This window comes from Mus pahari, chromosome 2, assembly GCF_900095145.1.
Source record: "Mus pahari chromosome 2, PAHARI_EIJ_v1.1, whole genome shotgun sequence".
Taxonomy (NCBI): Eukaryota; Metazoa; Chordata; class Mammalia; order Rodentia; family Muridae; genus Mus; species Mus pahari.
The window spans coordinates 7,645,369-7,650,411 of NC_034591.1; positions in this window are offsets into that span (position 1 = coordinate 7,645,369).

Here is a 5,043-nt window from a genome sequence, read left to right on the forward strand (position 1 = left end):
TGAACATGCAAAACTGCATGAGGGAAAAGCTCACAAGCCTCAGCCTTAAAGAGCTACTGGCAATGCAGTGAAGTTGAAAGTAGCAAGGATGTTCCTTCCTATGGAAGAGCATAACAATTGGTACTTCCGTGCCAATGGTCAGCTCTGAAAACATATATTCAAGGAACATTTTGTGAACTCCATAGGTTATATTTAGAAATAAATGTATACAAAGCATACACATGCATGCAAGAACAATTAATGAAAAAGAGGCTATGAATTTAAAAGAGAGTAGACAGAAGTAGACAGGAGGGTTGGAGGAAGGGAAGGGAAAGTGAAGGAAGAAATGTAATTAAGTTACAAATAAACAAAAAATAGTAACAAGGTAACCAGTTTTAAAATAAGATAAGGGTGAAATTTATAATCAACTTTTATACATTCTCTGTATCACTGAGTTTTTCACTGAAAAAAATGGAATGCACACATGATTGCCATTATAGATGGAAAGACATGGGCACACAGGTTTTTTTCCGGATTCTTTCCTTTTGATTTAACTGGGTGTTCCATAGTACTATGATTAAAACATCAGCGAGTAGGATACAATTATGTTGTCAGGGAATCCTCAGTGAGCAGATTTGCTTCTGCTTCACTGCTTCTCATAATTCACGAGAGCCATCCCTTTAATACAGGTGTTTGCAGTTATCAATCATGAAGATTCACGGCTTCTCTGCCTCTCAGTCAACCTTCAAGGACTTGTTGATGCAAGAAGTACACTAGCCTCAAGCAATTGGTTTAAGAGCACTTGTAATTCAGAGAGGAACGTTTTATGCTGTCTCTGTTAAAACATTAAACTTATTACTTTCTTCCAGATTTATGGATAGAGAGGCGGCCAAAGTTACGAGCTCCCTGTGGAAATTACTGGTGTCAAGAGAGAACAGAACAGGCAATTTTGTAGTTATCAACAGTTTCAGAAAGAGTCATTCCCACTCATGTTTACCCCTACCTTTGAGATGTGAAATTACTGTACCACTGATGACAGACAGCCCATTATGCCGGATGGAATGTGAATGGTTTGTATAACCAATGCTTTTCCAGTCTGCACTGAGCTAAGGATTCAGCAGTGTCACAAAAATAATGAGAAGAGTTCAAATTTAACTGCAGAACTTTGAGAATTGTATGTCTCTTTAGGTTTTTCCCAGCCATGTTAAGCATTTCCTGTTAGGAAAGCCTTTCAAAATGCTCTCCAGGATAACCACTTAGGATCCAGACAGTATATGTTCACAGCTTCAGTGTATCTCACAATGGGAGCTGAATTTAGGAATCACATCCATGACATACTATCCAAGAGTATTTCATGCTTCCAAAACTCATCAAATGTGACCTGTTTTCTCCTCACAAATATGTTATCCCAGCAAGGATTCTGGTTCCATATTGTTGGCTATTTAGATTAGCTGTTGAAGGTCTCCTGGTTATCTATCCATTTATTGTAAAAAGTACAAATATCTATCTATCTATCTATCTATATATATATATGAATGACATTAAGTTTATTTACATTGTGGTGAAACCACCCATTTATGTCAGTAACACTGCTATAATTTTAAATGGCAATCCTACTCAGGAATGAGTTACTCTGAGTTCTTTCTATACCCCTACAAGTCCATTGTACTTGAAAAGTACTACACTATGTTGCTCTATGGAACACTATTGCTGGTATATCTTAGTGGAAGATTAAAGTAGTTTTTACAGTCAACTGATAATGATTATATTAGTTGAAGGTACTCTGGTCATCTGGCATGGTTCTGGTAGGCCTGTCTCCCCAGTTACCTCATCCTTACTAAAAACCTTTAGATTATGTTCCTAATGGTAGGCCCCAAGATTTATTCCCTTATTTGGCTACTTCTTCCTCATGAATTTGATTACCAAGGTCCAGCTATCAGAGTACTGAAGTCTAGAAATTCAAAGCCCCTTTGGCTCACCTAATTAACATGTTCAATTAAACACCTCATCCTAATATGTGTTTTCCCAATTTTACCTTTATAAGCCTCCATTCCCAGTGTGCCACATTTCTCTCCTCTCTATCCAAAAAGTGTCCTTTGTTCCATCCCCTGACTCCAGGACAAATAACTCTTTTCTTTCTCTCTTGTTTCCTTCTCATTCTCCCTCATGCTCTGCTCTCTCTCTCTCTCTCTCTCTCTCTCTCTCTCTCTCTCTCTCTCTCTCTCTCTCTTTCTTGGTTTTTTGAGACAGAGTTTCTCTGTATGACCCTGGCTGTCCTGGAACTTACTTTGTAGACCAGGCTGGCCTTGAACTCAGAAATCTGCCTGCCTCTGCCTCCCAAGTGCTGGGATTAAAGGCCTGTGCCACCATGCCCGGCTCTGTCCTTGTCTCTTAATGACTGTCCTTTGTCCTGCAGGAAAAAAATGTCCTTTGTGCTGAGAACATTGACTGTTCCTTTCACCAGGAAGGGATCAGCTTATTGTATAGATTCTCTCCCAATGGAGGAGAGTTGAGGGATGGATGAATTGTGTGTTAGATTGAAGAAGTTGCAAGAAATTTTCTAATTTTTGGAAACTATATTCTGTTGCTATTGAAGGCAATTGAAGGATGCTATAATCAAAGGAAGAAAGTTAATTGGCTCCTCCCAGAGCTGAGAATATTCCCTCACATTCCTCCTGATGGTTGCCCAGGTTGAAGGAGTTTAACAAAGCAATCCTCTAAGCAGAAGGTACCCGAACTGGGAACACAAGCAGATGACTTAACCTGTTATCAGTTGCTTCCAATTCTTTGTTTTCTTTCCTTTCTCTCTTTTCATGCTATGAAAACCTAGATAGTTGTTCATGGCTTCACTGGGGGTCAACCTCATCCTGTTCCTGCCCTGAGGCTCAGATGAAAGCCTCTTTGATAAGTTTTGATGACTGCCAAGGGCATTTCCCCACAGCTGGCAAAGCAATATTTAATCCAGGTGCTTTACTAGGCACTGAGCCCATCATTGTTTTGAAGACAGAAAAGTTTAGGTGTTTTGATTTTGATTATAATGACTGGGAGTATCTGTCTATAAGGAAGTTTCCAAAAGAAATGTCATGTCAATCTATGGCCCAAGAATCGAAGATAGACCGTCAGTGTTAGTGCTCATCATTCAATCTGCTTAAACTCCCAGAAGGAAGAAAAGGATAGATGACTGAATTGACTCTTCTCAACTAGGGATATGATTCTTCTGATTTTTAGATATCAGAAATCTGGATTCTCTAGAATTTGAACTTGGTGATGCAGAACAACTTCTTCTGAGGTTCTAGGGCCTTCAGCTTCATTACATTATCACTTTTATTTGTAACACTTCAGGTTTAGACTGAACTGCTTGGCTGGGTCTCCAAGTTCACCTGCTTCTAAACACCTCTCTTGGTTGCTCATAATCAAGCAGGCCACTTTCCCCTAGGAATTCCTCATAGATCCCACTTTAGGATCTGTTTGTGTCTGACTGCAGAACCTTAACTAAAACAACTCAAGGGTAGTGTCCTCAGGGTTTAGTCATGTCATGTCTATTATAGTCCAATTTATTTTTAAGTTTTGTTTTCATTTGTTCTCCTGATTATTTTGAGGTCTTTCATTTATAAGTTAGATTCATTTTGTAGTAAATAATATCAAGGTAAGAATGTATTTTGTGACTTAACTGACAACATATCATACTCCTAGTTGATAACATACATTTTTAGTATATTCTGGGGCATATTCATGTACAATGAGGTTCTTTTATGACATCAGTAAGAATTTGCCACATATCTGTCCTCCATGAATCAATAGGTTTATTATCATCGTTTTGATGAAAACATTTGAAAATCAGTGTATGAGTAGTAGGGTGTTATCTCTGAAAGTTCTGAGTGAAGGAATTTTCCTGCTGCTTCTAGTATCTGGTTGTTCCCTTCCTGAAAAAGTTGGATTTTCATAGTAAGTAGGTGTTCTGTCCCATTTTTGGATTTTGTTTCTCTACAACCATCACTGTTTTTCTGTTTCAATCTCCTTTCAATTTCCTTTTATAAAATTGGATATATGGCTTGTGCTAAGTCAAGAATGATTTCATTTGCAAGAGAGGAGGTATTTTCATTTAATATCACTAAAACTTTAAAAATTGCTTTTATTTTACACGTTTGTATTTCTGATCTTCAAACATAATAATATTTCTTCTATGGAATGACTTGTAAGGGAAATAATATGCGACTATTCAAACTGGTCAGTGGCAGAGAAGAGAGATTACCTGTTCAGCAGAGCCATGTGTACACTCCTCTCCTCTGTAATGTTACCGGTTGAAGCAGCTGCTCAAAGGTTGCTTTGTTTTCTTTCTATAAGTTCTTGAAATTACTGTCTTCCCTATATGTATAATTTTACCAGAACTGTGAGTAGAAAGAGTTTTGTATCTGGGCTTCCAACATCCCCCCCTGCCCACATCATCTTCCACCTGAAGTTAAGGACTCAGAAGTTATAGAAAAGAAAAGCAGAACATCATACGGATAGTTCCTATATGCTGACTCTGTCAACCTATGGAAGAATTTGAGGCTTAGGTGTGGGAAGAGTTCATTCTAATCAAAATGAGAAGAGCTACCTGGAGAAGAAAAGACACATTCTAGTTGGCCAGCGTGAGTGTTTCTGAATTTGGATTATCTAGATGAAGGAGGAGGAGGAGGAGGAAGAGGAGGAGGAGGAACTTCTAGCAAAATAGCTATTTCAGTTGCACAGGTCAAAAACAATAGGGAATGACTCAGATTGGTCATTGGGCACGTATGTTAGCCATTCTAAGTAACAGCTATAAACGCAGGAAAAGCCATGCACTGGTTATTTATGATTGTTTTGGAGCCAGAGTGTCCACAGAAACTTGCCATGCTAGGTCAGGATGACCTGAGTGGTTGCTTACTCATGACTTACATTTCAGGGTGAAAAAAAAAAAAGAGTTTACCCTCATTTTCCTGACAACTTAAACAGTTTCTCAAATGGAAAACAAGTTGGTCAACTAGGACCATCTGTGCTGGACACTTTCACAACTAAGAAAACTGTTGTGCAAACAACGGAAAT